The sequence below is a fragment of the Vulpes vulpes genome, chromosome 15 (assembly GCF_048418805.1).
Source record: "Vulpes vulpes isolate BD-2025 chromosome 15, VulVul3, whole genome shotgun sequence".
Lineage (NCBI taxonomy): Eukaryota > Metazoa > Chordata > Mammalia > Carnivora > Canidae > Vulpes > Vulpes vulpes.
This window is the reverse complement of record NC_132794.1, coordinates 82741158-82762753: the sequence shown is the minus strand read 5'-3', so window position 1 is coordinate 82762753 and position 21596 is coordinate 82741158.

The following is a 21596-nucleotide window of genomic DNA, read 5'->3' as shown; positions in this document are numbered from 1 at the left end:
ATATACTAGCATCACTGAACACATTTGAACCATTCATTCAACCATGGAGTATACCTCATGGGCACCCATCTGAATGTTTAATGAGCTACCCTTTTCAGAAAATCACAAATGAATGGGGTGGGAGGTCGCTACTTTAGAAGAAATGCTCTTCAAGACAGTCTTCCTTACTCCTGGTTTTATAATGGTGCAGCAGAGGGATTATAAAAAGCTTAGAGAAAAGAAACAATTAGAAATTTTAATCATGTAGTTATTTGAGTAGGAACATGAAGTAATGAAACCGATCCTCTAATGGGCCCCATTGGTGGAAAATTGCATCATCGCACACACTTGTGGTTGTTGGCTGATTCCCCCTTATGGCTGAATAATCACCAAGCAGTTGGAGGACATTCTCTATGGAAAGTTACAGAGAAAGACCAGGTTAGGAAGTGGGCTGGGGTGCTAGAGCAGTGCCCTGAAAGGAGATGGCGTTGGAGCTCATGCTCTGTGTTGTTAATCTGCCTCTCAAGTCCTTCAGTTGTAGCTGGGAAGCATGACCTCTGAATTATTTCATCCTGTACCTTCCTTTCAAGCAAGACAGTCCTTTAAAAATTAAAAAAAAAAGAATCCTTTAAAAATTATTTTGCTAATAAAATAATTTTTTTAAAGATTGTATTCATTTATTCATGAGAGACACAGAGAGAGGCAGAGACACAGGCAGAGGAAGAAGCAGACTCCATGCAGGGAGCCCGATGTGGGACTCAATCCTAGGACCCTGGGATCATGACCTGAGCCAAAGGCAGACGCTTGACCACTGAGCCACCCAGGCATTTCTAAAAATAAAATATTAACCTAATTTCTTTATATATGTTTTCTATATACATGTATATATAATTTTGCATAAATGCAGATAGACACATAGTTTTGCATAAGTGTGTATGTGTATACCTATGAAATTTTTTGCTTTTGAATTTTACTTGGATTTTACTTCCTGGTCTTCTTCCTTCACTCAGTTTTTTAACACATGATAATCCAAAATAATCTTCTATATATATTCCATGCTTACAAATCTCTCTTCCTCTTGAATATTTGTGGGTTTTTTTTGCTGTTGTTTTAGGAAATGTTGTTTTAGTGCATTTTGATTTTGTCACTCATGATTCCTATGGAAATTTCTCCAAGATATTTGGGTTTTCAATGTATAGGAGCATGCATCAACAATAATATATATTTATATTTTTTCTTTTTTGATGCTTATATTTATTATTTTACTTTTTTTACTTGCTGAATTGGCTCACAATAATAATAAAGAATTTTGATATTATATATCATTCTCTCCCTAATGTCTGATTTTAATTAAAATACTTTATGACATTAGGATATCAAATATCTTTTCAGCATCTGTTAATATACTATAAATATTTTGATGTGTTTTCAGATTCTATTTGATAACATTTGTTTTTAGTTTTGGCATCTTTATCCATGAGGAAAATTGGTGAATTAGTCATTCAAAAGATGTTTATTGAGCACCGGCTTTCTGTCATGTATTGGTCTGGGCGCTGAGGCTATAGTATTTAAGTGTAAACGTCCTCATCTTTATGGAGCTAACATCTAGAAGAAAGTTTTCTTTCTCTTCCTCCCTTCTTTTTAGAAAAATTTTGATTATCAGGTTTATCAGGTTTGATATTAGAATAATTTCATCTTTCAAAAGTTAACTGGAGACATTTTCATCTTCCTAGGAATGGACTAGATTAAATAAATATTTGTCTGTTCTTAAAAAGATGACTAAAACATAGCCATGAACCCAGATGGTCTTGTGCTGTTTTGAAAGGTGGACTTTTAATATCTTTTTCAATTTTAGGGTCATTGGAATATTTGAGTTTTCCTTTTCTTCTTAGATCAGTTTAAAAATTTTGTGTTTTGCAGAAAGAGCATTTTTAAATGTGTCACTTTACTTTCACTTTCTATAAATTATCTTAATTGCTCCTACATCTGTGGTTATATTTTTTCTTAATTTTAATATTGCTCTATTTTTGCTCTCTCGGGTTTTTTTTTTAAATTCAGGATCCTGATGAAAAAAATTATCTATTTTTTCCCCTCCAAAGAGTCAGTTTGCAGCTTTCTTTCTTTCTTTCTTTCTTTCTTTCTTTCTTTCTTTTTTTAAAATCCTTCCTAGTCTGTGTTTTCTGTTTTACTAGTTTCAGTTTTTGTTATTACTGGTTCTTTTTCCATTGCTTGGTTCATGTTGTGGTTCTTTCTTTCCAATTTCTTAAGATTAGTTCTTAGGCCTTTTGCATTATTTGTCCTTACTCTTTCTTCTTTAATAATAAAGGCATTTAAAACTATACAATTTCTTTGGAGTAGAGCTTTACATTTGTCCAATAGATTCTGAATGAATGGTTCTCCTTTTCCTTGCTTTCTAGATGATCCTGATTTTTATTGTGCTCTTTTCATCCAACGCTTATTAGGAGTATGTTTCTAAATTTTCAGTGGTAATTCTTTCACTTTTTATATTACTTATTTCAAGTTTCATTGGCAGATGATCAGAAAAATATAGTTTGTAAAGATCTTCAGTTTTAGAATTCTGTTATGGTTTTGAATCAAGTAGATGATTAATTTTTCAGAATGTTCCCTGAGTATGTGAGAAAAGCTATATATTCCCTATTTAAATGTAAATTTTCATGTATGACCCAGTGGTGTGCTGATTAAAATTTAACAGCCAGCTCTCTGGATATGATGATTTACAGCATCTGTAGCATTTGCGTTTCCATGTGTATCTATGGCCACCGTGCCCTGTTTTCAGCTACCAGCTTGACATCAGTCAATATGGAGGTGGGGTAGAGATACTCACAATTGGCTCTCCAAAGCTGGTACAAACCAACTCCTGTGCCCCACTGTATATGTCTATTAAATCGCGTTTATTGACTGTGTTATTAAATTCTTCTATCCTTACTTACCCTTGACGATTAGGTTCGGAGTGAACTATATTGAAGGCTCGTGTTACGATTGCAGTTTCTTCAAGTTTTCATTGTATAGATAGTAGTTTTTGCTCCACGTACTTGGCTGCCATGTGTTTCTAGAACATATAGTTTATAATGATTTAGTGAAATTCCTAAACTGTGCTTTTTATCAGTACTTAATGATTCTTTCAATCCTTTATAATGTTTTACCTTAAATTTCACCTTCTCTGGTATTAGTATTGCCATATCTGTTTTCTTTTGTTTGCATTTGTCTGGTATCTATTTGCTGATCTTTTCATTTTATATCATTCTTTGTCACTCAAGTGTGTTTTCTGCAAATAGCAGAAATCTAGGTTGACTATATTTGAATAGGATACTTCAGTGTATTCACATTCAATGTCATGACTTTATTTATTCAGTTTTTGCATTTCATTACTTACTTTGTTTCCTTTTGTTAATTTAGTTGGTTTAAGTTGATATTCATTTTTTCTTTGCCCTTGTTAATTTGGAAGAGGTAGTGTATTTTCCGCTTTTTAAAATGATTATCTTCTAGCTGACGAATGAACTATTTCCCTAACTCGGGGTGCTTTCATTGTGTGGTGCTCTATTTCTCCAGTCTCCCCCACCCCCACTACAGGATGAGACTATTTTTAAAAAAGATTTTATTTATTTATTCATGAGAGATATGGAGACAGGCAGAGACACAGGCAGAGGGAGAAGCAGGCTCCCTGCAGGAAGCCCCACTTGGATCCCTTAACTCCAGGATCAGGCTCTGAGCTGAAAGCAGAACTTAACCGCTGAGCCATCAAGGCATCCTAGGATGAGATTATTAAAATACTTGTACTTTCACCTTTCTTTCCCCTCTTTCTACCATTAAACTTTTGGAATCCTTTCATTTTTCCCTCACTCTCAATCTCTAAATTTTGCTAAGAATTAGTATCTATTGGTGTTTTCCTCTTCTGCTATTTCAAGCATCCTTCTTAACGCTCTGCTGAGCAATATCAGATCATTTAACCTCATTTTTTACAACTTTATCTTCAGTTCTATGTGTATCTGCACCAAGATTTATTTACAAATCAATCAGGTTTATTTGCACACTGTTCTTTTATTTTTCCTCTTTGCTTGCCTTAAGGTTCTTGAGTATTTTCCTTAGATGGACTCTATGCCACACTCTGAGATCTTGCATATCCTCTGTGGAAGGCTAATTATACCTTCATAGGGTAGAGAACTCAGTTGCAGTCTTTGCTTGTAGCTGTAGATTAAATTCTACAGTTTAATTTCCCATGTTCTAAGTGCCAGTGATTTTTTTCTTCCTGTGTAGGTAGCTTTTTTTTTTTCTTGGTGGTATTTAAGATTTTTTTTCTCTTTATCCTTAAGAGATCAGAAATGTTACTGAGGCATGCCTAAAAATCCTCCAGGCTTGAAATTAGAGAACTTTTTCAATCTTGTAGACATAAGTCTTTCATTATCTCATGAACATTTTCTTATAACTACTACCTCCTCTTATCTCTCTCCTTTTATCCTTGTAAAATATGTTATTCATTTGTTAAGTTTTCTGGATATACAAATTCTAAGTCTCTAAACTTTTCCTTCATGATTTCTATTTCTATGCTTTTTTTCTCAGGTCTGTGAGATTATTTCTAACAGGCCATTTTCTAGGCTACTAATTAGGGTTTCAGTAATGATCTTCACGAAAAAAAGTAAAATGCTACCTTTGTTTGTTAAAATTTAACAAGGGGTAGTGGAAGGGGAGGTGGGCAGAGGGATAGGGTGACTGGGTGACAGGCACTGAAGGGGCACTTGACAGGATGAGCACTGAGTGTTATACTATCTATATGTGGGCAAATCGAACTCTAATAAAAAATATATATATTAAAAACTTTTCTCCCTTAAATTAGTTCAAATTTTCAGAAGCATAGATGTGTTGTGAAGTCACAGACACCAGATATTGGAATCCTTGCTCACCCCTTACTAGCTCATGACCTTGCATAAGGCAGTTACCTGCTTAAAGCTCAGTTTCCTCATCTATGGAGAAGAAGCTGTTGCCACTTATGTAAACTGAACTATAATAATGAGTACATGGTATGAAATAGATAGATACTTTTTGCAAGATACTGGGTACCTAAAGAATGTTCCATAAATATTGAGTGTAACATTTGATTAAACATCATATTGACTTTTATATAAAGTTAAAATCTGTGAGGGGAAATCATAAGGCTTTTTTCAACACTAATTATGTGTTTTTACATATATTTTGCAGCTTCTGCATAGAAAGCTTTTAAACTTTGTTAATAAAATCATAATGCCTTACATTTGTATAGTACTCAATAGTTTATCTGTAGCCTTGTGATTGAAAACAGGTGTTAATTATTTTAATGCTGCAGCTGAGTCAAATGATTTTCTGAAGTTTACCGAGCTAATAGGTGGCATTGACAGCTGTCAAAATCTCCGAAATGAAAACATTTCTGTCATTGACAGTTAATTCCACAAATATCAATAATTTATTATATTTTAAAGAAATATAATCATCAAAGAAATTCTAGATGGATTTTATTCAATCAGTTATGTATACAATGAGTAGAAGTAAAAAATATGTATGACAGTACCTTACTATGTGCCATACATGGTTCTGAATGCCAAGGATAAAAGTGTGAGCAAAAGCAGATATATATATATATATATATATATATATATATATATATATATACCTGACAATGATGGGATTAGGTATGAACAAATGAGATATTTTTTTACTTTATTGTTATTGCATATATGAATTGTATTGTGTAAATCAATTTCAATGGTGGAAATATATATATATATATTATATATATACTATACTATATATACTATATATACTATACTATATATACTATATATACTATATATATATATATATTTCCTGCTCTCATGAAGCTTATGATCTAGTGAGAGAGATATCCATTAATCAAAGAATCATATGAATACATGTAAACTGCTTGTTGAGAAAAAGTGCATTTGAGGAGGGGATTTTACATTGTCATGAAGGTTAGAATGGCTCCCTGAGCATATGATGATAAGATGAGATTGGAAGGAAGAATTCTGGGCAGGCTGGGTGGCTCAGTGGTTTAACAATCCTTCAGCCCAGAGCCTGATCCTGGAGACCCGGGATCGAGTCCCATGTCAGGTTCCCTGCATAGAGCCTGCTTCTCCCTCTGCCTGTGTCTCTGCCTCTCTCTCTCTCTCTATCTCATGAATAAATAAATAAAACCTTAAAAAAGGAAGGAAGATCTTTTGTTAGCCAAAAGAGGGTTAAGTAGGGAGGAGCCTTCAAGACAGAGGGAATAGCAGAGACAAAGGCTCTGTATTAAGAAGAAGCCTTTCAGATTGAGAGGCTGAAATTGGACCAGTGTCATTGGAACTCAGAGAGTGTATGAAGGGAATTGCAGAAACAAGTGGGGACCAGGTGACATAGGATTCTGAGAGGCATGTTCAATATTGTGGTCTTTATCTTAGAATAAGAGAATTCCAAACAGAGTTTTAAGAAGTATGTATGTGTGTCTGTGTCTGTGTCTGTGCATGCTGCTGGCACTTTGTTTACTTAGCAAACATCACTCTAGCTAAGGTGAAAAGTTGATTAGATACAACTTTGTACCTGGATACAGGTAAAGCAGTCAGGATGCCATTGAAGAAGTCCAGGTGGGAGACAGTGGTGGCTTTGGGTAGCAGGTGGCAATGAAAATAGGAAGGAGTCGGATCTGTGAGGTCATAAGGAGGTTAACATAATTGGACCTGATGATGGATTATATATAGAGGCTGAGGTAGAGAGGCTTTTAAATATGAATTCTAAATTTCTAGTGCAAATAGCTGATGTACAAATAGTAGATGTACTTACTGTTTTAAGGAAAACTAAAATAAAGCCAAATTGGAGGGGGATTTAAATGATGAATTTGGTTGAATATATTCAATTTGATGTTTCTTTCAGACACCAGATAGAGATATGAAGTCGTAGTTGGCTACATATGTCACGTGCTCAAAGAATAGGACTGGAGATAAAACATGTTGAGTCATCTACCATAGATGGTTATTGATGTCATGGATGTAATTGGAATAAGATTGTCGTTTCCATACTCTCTCAGACATTTACTTCTTGATTTATTTTGACCACTATATTCAGGACACTAAGGAGCAGGGGCCAGCATAACACCCTAAATCTCCAGGGCTATCTGTATTTCTACAGATACTGGTGGAGAGTGCCTAGAAGCCTGTCTGTACCAATGACATGTACACTGTAGAGCAGTGAGGGAAAGAAAGCAGGTAGACCAGATGGCTCAGCCCTACCAAGAAGCAGGTGCACCATAGACATTCCCTTTACTCCGGTGCTATACCAAAGAAGGAAGGAATGGGAGAATATTGAAATTTTTAAAAAGAGGGAAAAACTCTGAGAGGGAGTTTGAATTAACTATTTGTTCAAATAAAATTATTGCACTGAAGGAGACTTTTTAAAACTTGAGATTAAACCACTTTGACTTGTCAAATTTAAGTATTTCATTTTTCCTTATGGTATTTCCACCATTGAAATGAGAACCTGACAATGATGGGATTAGGTATGAACAAATGAGATATTTTTTTACTTTATTGTTATTGCATATATGAATTGTATTGTGTAAATCAATGCCCTGCCACACTATAATTTAAATTGTCTGACCCATACGCTTGTTATAGATCTCACTGTGTCTTACAGATTTCACAGAGCTAGTTAGTGGCAGAGCTGGAGAAGGACAAAGCTCTTGAAATCATGTTTCCCCTCATGATGAAATAAAATCTATATTCCCTTTAAATTTATGTTTTGGAGAATTTTATGTCCATTTCCTGTATTAGTTCAGTCATGTAGTACTGCGTCCTTGATTTTATATATAAATATTTTAAATTATGGTGTACTTTTGTGTACATGCAGCTAGTAACTGGGCTCTGATAGACATAGATATACACATATAGATATACACATATATAATATCAGATATATATTATTTATCATAAATTGTGTAATATATATAAAGCCACATATATTATATATCTATGGTTTTTCCTTTGGATTTGGTTCTCAGCAGTTTCCAGTACCCAATAGCAGCAGAATCCAGAAGGGTGACAAAATCTCAGCTGTATTCAGCAGCAGTGATTACAAACACTCAAAACAGCAGAAAACTGAGGATAGCTGTCCCTACTCCTCACCTTGCGCAAAGGGACTGACCAGGAAATGAACAACTTCAAGAGCACTGGCCTTGCAAACAGAAATCCATAAATTAGTTGCAACCATTCTTCTACAAGTGTGCATCCTGCTGTCATAGTCAGTGTGCACCTGAGGGGATCCTCTGCAAGACCTCTTGGTTGGCTCCTGGTGCTGGTTCAGAAAATAAACAAGCCAGCTCAGCCTCCGGCAATGGCCCACACCCATCTATGCTCTCCTCTGACAGGCCAGTTTATTTAGCCCATGGAATTTTGGGGAAATAGAAGCTCAGGATTGAGAGTTTTGTTCCAGATCACATGGCCAGTGACCGGGGACATGTTTCATGCTGGGGTTCATGCTCTATCCATGGTCCATGTTGCTGCTTATGCTGTAATGAGGACTACAGCATTGGGTTCAGTCCTGGACTCACGTTTACTTCTGGGCTCCTTGGAAAAAGTAGTCAGCATCCATTTGAGAAATTAGGTGTGGTAATACTTCTATTGTGGAATGTGAGGAAGGAGATGAGAGGGGCCACACACATCTTTAGTGTGACATCTGAAATACAGTTAGAACCCATTAAATAGCAGTTTATCAGTGCTGGTGTTTTGCTATTTTTGCTGTTATTTATAATACCTTCAGAGGAAAATTCTTTAGAAACTGCCAAAAAAGTTCCAAATTCTTAAAGAGATCAATACCTGACCTACAGCTTCTTGCAAATGACTTTTACTGCTGTTCAGATGGGCCATGTGGATTTGGTGGGAAGCACTTCAATTTAAAATTCTCCCTCAGATTGGATTTAGTATGCCACTCTTCGGTTACAAGGATCTCCTCAGCTAGTTCAGGCACTGACCTTTTCATATTTTCACCAAGGAATGGAGACAAATAACAGGATTTGAGTCAGATAACTCCCTGGGAGATTGGAAAGGGTAATATTGTTTTTTTTTTTAAGGTTTTATTTATTTATAAGAGACACAGAGAAAGAGAAGCAGAGACACAGGCAGAAGGAGAAGCAGGCTCCATGCAGGGAGCTCCATGTGGGACTCGATCCCGGGACTCCAGGATCACGCCCTGGGCTGAAGGCAGGCGCTAAACTGCTGAGCCACCCCAGGATCCCCGAAAAGGGTAATATTGTTGCTGACAACTTAGTAAAATGAGTACCCTGAGAAGTTCTATTTAGGGCTCTAATTCCCATCCAGTGTTAATGTCTAGAATCTTCTGAAATAGGCATCGTGCACTGAGGACTCTTGTTCCTGCAACTCTGGTGGGGCATTATGGTAGATACCATTGATTTGAGTGTCTGTCCAGGTTTTCTTTCATGAGAACTGTGTACCTCATGCTGATGTAGGAACCAAAGACCTCAGTGAGGCTGTGTGGATCCAGAATGATATGTGATATGCACAGCCCAGCTGGGTCAGAACCGTGCTGCTGGCCCCACTGGTGAAAGGCTGTCTCTGTGCTGCTTGATGAGGAGGCCCTGGAGACTGACATCAGGGTCTCTCTTTCCACCGTGTGCCAGCTTGCATCACAGCAAGCACATTTGTCTCTATTGACACTGTCATCTTGACCAAATCCTCTTGCAGGTCAAAACGAAACAAAACAAAACAATACAAAGCCTTATTGGAACAAAAGAAATCTCCTTAATGATTTTAACTAAGGGGCTGATGCCCAGTGTAGGAGAAGCTGGTGAAGGGTCACCCTGCCCTCTCATAGAAAGCAGTTTAATGGGCTTCCTTTTGTCTCTGTGTGTGAGCTGAGCCCGTTCATGGCTTGGTCTCAGAACCTAATGAGACTAGACCTTCCCTGACGTTTCTGAAGCATGTTTGGAGTCTCATTTAATTGCATTTAATTGGGTCTCAGAACAGTTCCAAACTTCTGAGACACTCCTGGAGCTCACTTTGGCTTCTGCCCCCAGGAATTTCCTGAAGCAGAATCCCTTCTAGTTCCAGTCCAGGAGCTCCTTGGATGAACAGAGCCCTTTCACTTCCTCCTAGAGATAATGAAGGGCTATGCTGCTGGGAGGGACTCTCTCCCCATTTCTTAGCCCCCTTGGATCTAATATTGTGATTATTAATCCTATCAGATCCAACATATACTTATAACAAACATCTCGTAGTGTCCTCTTTACTATCCTAAAATGAAATACCTATTCACACAAAACATTAAGACCTTAGCAATAATATAGAGGAGAAATAAAAAGAAAAATTTCTACTCAAATGAGATGTGTTTCAATATGTAAATTTTCAAATGCAATGAAGGTGTTGCATACTTGCATTTATATTTGGAAACTCTATGAATCCAGAGGCTGTGAAAAACAGGCTCTCAGAGTCTAGAATCCAAAACTATCATTCCTGTTGCTGTAAGGTAAGTCATGGTGAACAACTCTTGGAAGTTTCAAACAATGGAAACTGTTTTTCTGATTTACTTGGTAGTTGGGTTTCTACAAAATTAGTATATTGCAAAAGATACTTTGTATTTATATTTAAGACAGACTTATGTTTTTTGCTCTGATAATTATACATAGGTTTTATTCCTCATGGCTCTCTGGAATGACATGTGTAAAGTATGTGGAATGCAGAACAATTGCTTATTGGGTGGAACTGTCCCAGGTGTTGTGGGACATCTGGAATATCTGCCTCTACCCATCACTGGGGCAACCAAAACTGTTGATTGGACAAATTCTGCTCTTCATGGATTTTAGAAGTTAAAAATTAAATTGGCACAAATGAACCTGTAACCCACACTGCCTATTATTAATAATGAGGCAGCATGCTCGTACTTCTGTGAAAAGTGATAGAGTATTGTATTTTTATTTTAATCACCTTTCTAGGCTGCTAGTCTGTATTCAGATTGGAGCCCAATCCCTTGGCCATTTCCTTCAATTCTAGCCTGTTATAAAAGGGCATTTCCACTCCCATTCCTACCCCTGGCTCAATGTCTGCCACCTTCCTGCCCTCACTGACTTGGTGCTGGCTCACATGGACCACTACACAGGCTGAGATGGCCAAAATTTGTCATCCGGGTCAAGCCTTATTTGATATTTTTCCTGCCCATTCCAGGAGAAGCCTTCTGACTAATAATGGTAAGGTCTTTTTCTCAAGTCGTGAATCTTCCTCTAGAAAAAGCTTATTAGCCATCAATAAATTGAGCCCTATGACAAATGGAATTAAACTAGTTCAAGTCCAGTACTTTCCAGCTGTTATTTCTGGCAGTGGAAGGATGATAGGCATTTTAATTTTAATTTTAAGAGAATGGCATGTCTGTCAGCAATGTTTCCCGCTGCTTTGCTCTTCCAATCATCCCTTTTTGGAATGGTTTCGACGGGCTGGCCTTCCTCTGGCTAAGTGAGGTCCAGTCCTTAGTCTAACTGTGAGGTCCTTTCTGATCTGGCTCTTCCTTTGTCAGCATCCTGTATTGTGACTCCTCCCCTTCTCACTTAATGCCCTGACAGCACCAAAAGGCTCAGTAGTTTCCAAATCTTTACCCAGGCAATCCCTCTGCTTAGGAGGTCTGCCCTCCCACCTCCTGATTCATTTCTGAAAATTGCAACTCAGACAATGCCTCCTTCCTAACTGCTTAATCACCCTCAACATTGGAGTTAATCTCTCCGAGATGTGTGCAGGCTCTGCACCTTTGACATGCTTCCATTGTCACACATTCCACACTGCCCTGTAATTTATGATTCAATCAGTTGGCTCCCCATTACTCTGAGACATCCTCATGAGCCAAACCATATCTTTTTAAATTTTAAATAAACTTTAATTTTCAGAACACTTTTGGATTTACAGAAAAATTGCAAAGACAATACAGAGAGTTCCCATATATCCCAGCAGCCAGTTTCTCCTTTTACTAGCATTTTACATTATGTAAAGTACATTTGTTATAATGGATGAACCACAATGATGCATTATTGACCAAATCTGTACTGTATTTAGATTTCTGTTTCTTTTACCTAATCTCCTTTTTAGTTCCAGGTCCAACCACACTACATTTAGTTGTTCATATCTCCTTAGACTAATCCTGGCTGTGACAGCTTCTCAGATGTCCCCTGTTTCTAATGACCTTGGCAGTTTTGAGGAGAACTGGTCAGGTATTTCATTCAATGTCCCTCAGTTGAGATTTGTCTCAGGTTTTTCTCATGAGTTGACTGGTGTTGGGGTACCTATAATTAACATAATTTATCACTGTTATGGTGAGCTTGATTGTTTGCCTGAGTTGGTGTTTGTCAGGTTTCTTCACTGCAAAGTTGCTGGCCTCCCACCCCTTTCTACGCTGTGCTCTTTGGAAAGAGTCACTGTGTGAGGCCCACACTCAAGGAGCAGGTTCTGCTGAGTATCTATATAAATTATTTGGACTACTTCCATGTGATAGATTTGGCTCTTACCCCTTTAGTTACTCATATGTTTTTATATCATTGAAGACTGAGTGCTTAGCTCAGGATTGAGTGAATGGTAGGTGCTTACTACATTTTATTGGTTCTGATTTTCAAAGCAACCACTGTAAATCTCTCTCAACGTGGACATAACAATGCTAACAACTTCAATGATAAGAACACTAAAATAGGAAATGTTGTTTTAGAAGCACTAGTCTATGTGTTTTAGCTCATTTATTCCTCACAACAATCCGATCAGGATGACACTATTATCACCAAAGAGAATTTGTTTAGCTTATCTAAGGTTACACAACTAATAAGTAGTAGAGACAATATTCAGATCCACGCTCTCTGATTCCAGAGTGCACCCTCTTAAAGCAATAGAGGCTGGAGTGCCTCTTTGGTTTCTGTTCCAATTACCTTGGCCTTGCTCTGTTAAGCTTATCCCCTATGAGAGCAGGGTTCAATATGTAAATAGTTCCCAGCTGGAAATCCTCTAGCAGAGTCTTCTTGCTTTTACCAAATTCTCCTTTAGATCTGTGAGATCTGGGGTGCTTGGGTGGCTCAGTCAGTTAAGTGTCTGCCTTCAAATCAGGTCATGACCCTGGGATGGAGCCCCATATTGGGCTTCCTGCTCAGTGTGGAGTCTACCTCTCCCTCTGTCACCCTCCCCCATGCACGCTCTCTCTCTCTCTTAAATAAATAAAATCTAAATAAAATAAAATAAATCTGTGAGGCCTGCAAAACACACTGGAACAGGGATTCTTAAGAAATCATAAGAGAAAAAAAAATCATAAGAGGCCTCCCTTTTGAGGCTTTCTGTGGAATACTGATCAAGTTCTGTGAGTTATAGAGTCCAGACCCCTACATTGTACTCTGGAATGACCATACTCAGCAGTCATGAATAGAAGCTGCCTGGGCGTATGGTCCCAATATTTCTCACACCTTAAACTAGGACACATTGCTCCTTAGGGTTACAGAGGAGGTATAATAAGAATGCATGGCTATTGGGATTTCAGGATAATTGGACAACTTATGCTAAGAATAGGCCAAAATATTTCACATTGTAACTGTGATAGGAAATCGGATCTATGGTCAACATTCAAGTTAGGTATGAGTTGAGGATGTATATATAAGGCTCAAACATTTTTCTTTTCTATGATGCATGAAATCTGCGAGTAATTCCTTGGGGCCTGAATATCCTGCTACAAGGTTGAATAGAATGAATGGATTAATGCTTCTGTAGTAATGTCCCTTGTCTGGCTTCCAGAGTAAAATCAGCCATTAAAAATGAGGAAAGGAGAAAGGAAAGATAGGAAGCTGATTTTTTTTTTTTTACAGCAATCCAGCTGTAATTCTTTGGTAGCAAGGAATTATGGAATTTTGTACAATTTATCTCTGTAGAGTCTGTTTATATACTAATAATACCTCAGAATAGAGTCTGCTTTAAGCCCAGAGTTTAAGAGGGAATCTTAACAGTTTATTTTTAACTCCATTTAAAAATACAATAAACAACATCTCCCAAAGCATGATCTTGCACTTTGATTTATAGCCATAAGAAATCTAAGAATACTCCCTTTGAGTCATGGAGTTCCTGTATATCAAGAATTACAAAGATTTCAAACCACTCAATGCGCCTATCAGATACCCCTATGGGACAGGTCAATCTGTTTGTCATCCAATAAGTGTTCTAAGCTCCCCCATGTGCAGGTAGCTAGAATCAGCTCAGATGGAAAAAATTTTTTTATGAAAATCACTAGTTTCACTCATCCTTTAGAGATGATTTATTGAGGAGGCAATGTTCAGTAGGCTACTGAAGTGGTGGCACATAACCAGTAGCTCTATCACAACACTGTTGGCAGCTAACCCTGCTAAATGAGAGAGGGAGGTATTTTCCCTCTCTTCCTCACCATTTCACATGGAAGTTCATGATCATTTTCTTATCGGTCTGCTTGCAGGGTGGATTTAGGCCATCAGGAAGGAGACTTCACTTAACTTTTCTCTTTGGTCTAATGGCAGGCACTACTCTGAGCACTTCAGGTGTAATAACTCTTCTCATTCTCATAACATCCCTGTGACACTATTATTTCCTCCTTTTTATAGATGAAGGAAAAAAACGAGAAGCACAGACAGGCTAAGCAGTATGCCTAAGGTTGCTCAGCTAATAAATGATCTATTATCTGAAACTAGGCTGGAATTTGAATCTAGGCAATCAAACTGCAAAGCCCATGCTAAGAGCTGCTTTAGTGAATTCATTAGGATAAAGTCATAAACTATTAGGATTTCTTTACATCATCTGCCATAAAGACCTCTGCTTTCTATTTTGTGTGCTGGCAAAATAAAGTTGGTGAAAACTGCAGCTGCTCTAGTTATTCAGGTTCTTTTAGAAGCCTGTGAAGTTTATCCTGCCAGGAAAAAGAAGTGGGGCTGCACATGAACATCAAAACATTTCAGAGGATTCCTGTATCCTAAAAATAGTTGGAAATATGGAAAAAGACTAAAGTATAAGGATGTTTTTTGCAGTGTTAATTTATGAGGGTTAGGAGTGCCTGGGTGTCTCAGTTGCCTGAGCATCAGGCTCTTGAATTCAGCTCAGGTCATGATCTCATGCTGTTGGCTCTGTGCTCAGTGGGAAGCTGGCTGGAGATTCTCTCTCCCTCCCTCTCTGCTCTTCATCCCTTCCCCTGTTGCTCTCAGGCTATCTCTCTCAAACAAATAAATAAATCTTTATAAAACAATTATGAAAGTAAAAAAGAATAATAATTGAATGTTGGGAAATCAATTTAATTTATTGGAATTAATTTATTTAATTGTAAAATAGGTATATAATATTTACCATTTGTCAGGCATTGTTATAAGTAAATATTAGTTTATTTAAACCTCAGCAAGCTCCTGTGAAGTGGGTATTATTATCTCCAGTTTACAGATTTAGTACCTGAGGTACAGGTAGATTAGAAAATCTGTCCAGTGGGACTCAGCCAAGAATTTAGCCCCATAGGCTAACTGAAGGACTGGCTTTAACCACTTTGCACCTAAATGCTCAAAGGCCATAACTGTGTTTTTTGAAGAATTTTGCTTTCTGTTTTCTTTCATTTTATTTTTCTGTTTCCTTTTTTCTTGCCTTCTTGTGAGTTACTTAAATTCAATTTTGATTTATTGATAGTGTTTTTGAGTGTTTTTTTATAAGTTTTTATAGTGATTGCTCTAGGTATTGCATTATATACACACATCACTTACCACAGTCTATAGGTGTCAACATTTACCAGTTTGACTGAAATATAGAAGCCCTACCTCCTTTTTCTCTCTGTCACTACAGTTGTCTTAAATATTTCCTTTATAAATATATTGAGAACCATAGTACACATTGCTATCATTTTTGCTTCCACCATCAAACATATTTTAGAAAACTGAAGAAGGAAATATTGTTGCATTTACCCATACTTTTTATTTTTGTGTGTGTGTGTGTTCTTTCTTCCATCCTGGTTTTCAAAGATTCCTCCCCTTATCATCTTCTTTCTGGTTAGAGAACTTCTGTTGGTCATTCTTATATAGTCATTGTGCTGGCAACTAATTCTAGTTACTCTTCATCTGAAAATATCTTCATTTCTCCTTCACTCATGAAAGATATTTTTGCTAATTTTAAAATTCTGGATTGGTGCTTGTCATTCAGCATTTGAAAACTGGTGTCAATTCCTTCTGGCCTTCATTGCTTCTGATGAGAAGCTTGACTCTGTCCAATTGTTTTTTTTCTCTACAAGTACGCATCATTTCTCTCAGGCAACTTTCAACTTTTTTTTCTTTGTCTTTAGTTTTCAGAAGTCTAGCCATGATATATCTTGACATAAATGTCTGGTTTTTACAGTTTGGGTTTCTTTCAGCTTCTTGTATCTGTAGGTTGCTATCTTGCCAAATTTGAGAACTATTCAGCCATAAATTCTTAGAATACTTCAGCCTGCTCTCTTTTTCTAGACTTCAGTGACATGAATATAATTTTTTTGTTAAAGTCTTTCATGTCCCAGAGGCTCTATTCATCTTTTTTCCCTGTCTGTTTCTCTCTGTAGTTCAGATTGGGTAATTTCTATTGTTTCATTTTCAACTTTACCAATATCCCTTTGTCTTCTCCATTCTGCTGTTACGCCCATCCACTAGGCAGTTTGTTTTATTCATAGTCTGTTATAATGATAAAATTTTCATTTAGTTTTTCTTTACATCTTCTGTTTCTTTTCTGTGACTTCCTATGTTTTCATTTGGTTCAAGCATGTTGATAGGCTCATTGAAGCACTTTTATGATGACTGCTCTAAAATCCTTGTTAGATAATTCCAATATTTGTGTCATTTTGATGCTAGTGTCTATTGATTTTCCTTTCTTATTTGATTTGAGACCTTCTCTGTTCTTGGTATGCCTGATTTTCCATTGAAATTTGGACTTGTGCAGTGTTATAAGACTTTGGATCTTATTTAAATTGTTCACTTTAGAAGATTCTTTTTAAGGAGCCCCATGTGGGGCTTGAACTCATGACCCTGAGATCAAGAGTCAGACACTTAGTCAACTGAGCCACCCAAGTGCCCCAGACTTTATTTTTTAATATGGAGACTCAGAGCTCCAAGCAGACAAAAACAGAAGCTGTAAGTCCTCTTAAAGCCTAGCACCATTATTTGTACAATGTCACACTGTGACATTCAATTGGCAAAACGAGCTGCAGTATCCCCCTAGATTCAATGCAAGGGAAAATCAAACTCCACTTCTGGATGAAAACGGCAAGGTCAATAGCAAAAGGGCATGCACAAAGGGAGGCATGGCTGTTGCCGTCTTTGAAAATAATCTGCCACATTAATAGTTATTTTGCCTTATAGAATTATGGATTACTCTTATTTCATCAATTATTTTTTCTGTGTTATCCTCGTTTTCCATATTAAGACAATGCTCCCTTCAATGGTAGAAAACATATGTCAAAAACACCCAAAAAAGTCATGTAAATGTCAAATTATACTGTGCAAATGGAATTCAACAGCTGTAATCTTAGCTCTTTAAAATTGTAAAAAGTTTAAAGGTGATGTCTGGGATGATTTCAAACCCTTGAGAGTGATGATCTCCATCTGTGTCTTTTAGTCTGATCATCCCCTTTCAAGCCTGGGAAGCTACTACCTGTGTACTTGTCACCCTTGTCTTTACATAGCCTCAAGCGAAGGAGAATCCTTGCAACCTTCTCACCTGCAGGGCTGTTGGCAGTTGGAAGATTCCAAATTTCTCCGAGTCTCTCCCCTTCCCCATTCCTCCATGCATCTGGTTGGCACAGGTAGGTAACTTGCCTGGTTCTCTGTCGCCATGGTAACAACCATGTCCATGCAAATAGCAGCAACTCTGTTTTCCCAGATATGCTCTGAAGGAGGACAAGGACACAGGGGGGATTCTCCAGCCTCTCCTTAGGGTAAATTAGGGCTCTCTATGGGGATCAGAGGCTTCTTGATGATGGAGGCTGATTACACACAACAGTGGATGTTAGAATATGTATGTTGAACTGAATTTTAAATACTAGAATGAAAATCCACTACTTGAACCTATGAAGGGAAGACTTAGGAGATCTTATTTTCCTCATCTTGTATAATTATGGCACCTTGTGCTAATGTAACACTGTATAGTTTTCACCTTACTTTTCCCTCTCGCATGATTTTCAGTGTCTTTTCCATAAAATGGGAATAATGATACTTACAAGTCGGAATGTTAGAGGTTAGATAACAACCACCAGTTTGAATAAATACTAAAGGTTTTTTGTTTTTAGAATAAAATGTGATGATAGATATGAAAGGAATATTTTAAATTTTATATTCCAATGTTAACTGTTAGCATCCTTATTCCTTTGAGGCAGAGTGTGTACCATTTCATTTTCTTTCATTCTTTTTCTCATTTGAAAATGAAAGAACTGAGATTTACAGAAGTTAAAGAATTTGCTAGTTAGTTAAATGGTGGACTTAGGCTACAACCTACATCTTGTGGCTCCTATTTCAGTGATCTTCCAAAGGCTGTCATTTACATCATGGGTCAGTGAACCACAGCCCATAAGTCAGGTTCCCACCACCTGTTTTGTAATGGAACACAACCTGTTCCCGTGTTTAAGAATTGTCTGTATCTGCTTTCACACCACAATGGTGGGGTTGAGTGGTTGCAACAGAGATTAGCCCCATGAAGCCTAAGATATTTATTATCTGACCTTTTATTAGAAAAAGTTTGCTGACTCCAACTTTATTGTCATCCTGGATATTATAGAATCGGTGCCCACAAAGAATGATATTCTGGAGTTCTTGAATAACATCAGCAGGTGCCCTTTCCAGCTCTTCACCCACAGTTAAGTCAGGATAACAAATGGGGCCCTTTAATTTCTGCATTTCCTTCCCAGGAGAAGGTTGAGTCCTCTGAGTATGGGAAGCATTTATTCCTAGGAATCTCTCTGACCCTAGCTTTACTGAACATCAACACAAGGATAGCAATTGAGAAACAAGGCTCAGCATCCTTACACGAAGGAGAAGAAAACCAAGACCCTTGGAAGGAAAGCGATTCCCCTCAAGTTAGGAAGCAGTCGGCAGTTTGATCAGAGCCCAGGTATCCTGATTTCTAGTGGTTCTGCTACACTGCAAACTGAACTGGACTGAATTCCAGTTCCCCACCGATGAACTGCAGGTGTGAATTTCCATCCATGTGTTTTGTGCTGGGCCTGAAAAGACCAGAGAGATTAAATGAATCACAAGACATTACCTAGAAAGTTCATGTTAGGATCTGGAGCAATCGAGCCTTAATAAATAGACCAAGCATCTCCTTGTTTTCTTAAGAAAAATCACAAACAAAAAATAGCTTGCACTATGCATGGATCTGTTTTTGACCTTGATTCCCCTCATTTCCTAATTCCCTTATGGCTAAACATAGTGTTGATGTTACTGTCTGACCCAGTGTCCTGGAGGGCTCAGGAGGTCAGACCAAGCCTGTGACAGCTGTTCAAATAGCATGAGTGAATTCATGGAGGGAGGGGTTCATGAAGAAGACACTATGTTCCTGCTCTGGTTTCTGGGTTTCTTTGTGTTGTCTCTGGTGGAGATCAAAGTTTTTAAATTTATTGATTCGTCAGTTATGTGGAGTTTGTATGGTTCTGTAAGTGAAAAAAAAAAAGTCTTGTGTTAGGGGGAACCTAGGACTACCCATTGGAACGATGGTGTTTTATGGCTGAGTTTACCAGTGTGAAGAGCTTTTCCCCTAAAAGTAATTCAGTTTAGCAAGGCTCTCAATAGGAAACTGGAACCACAAAAAAGGGCCAACAGGAAGGCAGGTAGGGTAGAGGAAAGGTCATGACATAGCTAGGGAAAAATATTATTGGATAAGCCATGTAAAAAACAACAATGACTTTGGGATCTAACCTTTGTATCACATTTATGAGAATTCTCAGGACTGGTCATGGAACCTGTTTTCTGTCCGCCTAGGATCTCTTCTGTTGTTCTAGGAACAGTGCTTCCTTCCTCTAGGGATCTCACCCTTCTCATTCCATATGGCTTGAATGGGGTTTTCCATCACAGGGCTCTACCTTTGATCCAATGTAGCCAGATGATCCAAACTAGGCCAGTTGGGTTTTCTCTCCCAGAAACTTATATATTGAACACAGAAGATGGGTGGGTCAGAGAATACCCAGTTAGGAATGCTCAGTCTATTGTGGAAATACCCAAATCTGCCCTGGGCCTAGTCCTTCCCAGGTTTGGTTTTGTCTCTTCAGTTTTTTTGAGCTCACTCAGTATCATTCCAATGTATTCTTTTTATTTTATTTTATTATTTTTTTGCTTAAGTTAGTTTTCTGTTTTTATTGCTTATGAAATGTTTAAATGACATCAAGGGACACAAAATAACTCGGCCTAACATACATTATCTTACATATTTAACAAAAACACCAACTATTATTATATAGGTAGGTTAGGTATGCATCATTAGTTCTGTTGCATGCATGATAGAAATTAAAATTAGAAAGAGCTTAGGTACATTGCCAAGGTTTATGCTATTAATAAGGGAAGGAGCTAAGGTGGGGGCTCAGGATTGTGAGATCCTGAATCCATGACATTGTAGAGCCCATGAATGCAGGGTGCAGCTGAAAGAAGGAATGGGGGAAGCATCCAGGAGAGTCGCAGGGAAGCCAGTTGCATGCTCAGGACCAAGAGCCTAACATCAATTTTGCCCCTCCTCTCCCCTTTTTGATTTCCTGGAAGCAGTCAAATTTTACCTGGTAGATATTATATTTGGTATTAAAGGGTTCAGACTTGTTTCACAGAGTCAAAAAACGTGTTACAGACAAGAAAACTGAGCTTTAGGGATGTCTACTGAATGTTCACACATAACGAGGTCACAGAGCAAGTTAGTGCCAGATCAAAGACTGAGACCAGGGCTTCCTGACTCTTGGGGCAGCACACTTTCTAGTTCTCTATGCAGCTCTGACCTCCTTGATTACTCTGGAACTGATGGCATGTTATCTTTTCCCAAAACAGTATAGTGGAGTTGCACCAGATACATTTAGCTTTTGTGAATTTAAGTGTTTGAACACTTGGCAATGAGAGGAGACAGGAATAGAGAAAGAGCAAATTTTAATATCTCAAGTGATTCCATCTGTCAGTCTGGATTATGAGCCAAAGAAAAATGAGATGGTTGAGTATGATGATCATTCGGTGGCTTTCAGGTTTCATGCATCTCTCATAGTGTGAGCATCTAACCATGTATGAAATCCATGACTGGGTATCTTGTACTCAGCATGGACTCTGAAACATCATCCACCTATGTAGACTGACTTCTGCCCTCCCAAATTATAGCTATCTGTAGAATATTGGAGGATAAAACTGACTCTGGTGGACTTCTTGACAGCTGGCATTACAATTTATAGACAAAGACATTTTCAAGGATAATTTCAACTGTAGTTATTATTTGCTTAATGTATTGACTAGAATTTCAGCCCTGTGGTAGGTGCAGTTCCATGCCTTACCATCATGGGAAGTAGTAGAATACAGTAAAACTGTAGGACAGGGGCTCAGGTGTCAGAAAGGTTTACCTTCATACACTAGTTCCATG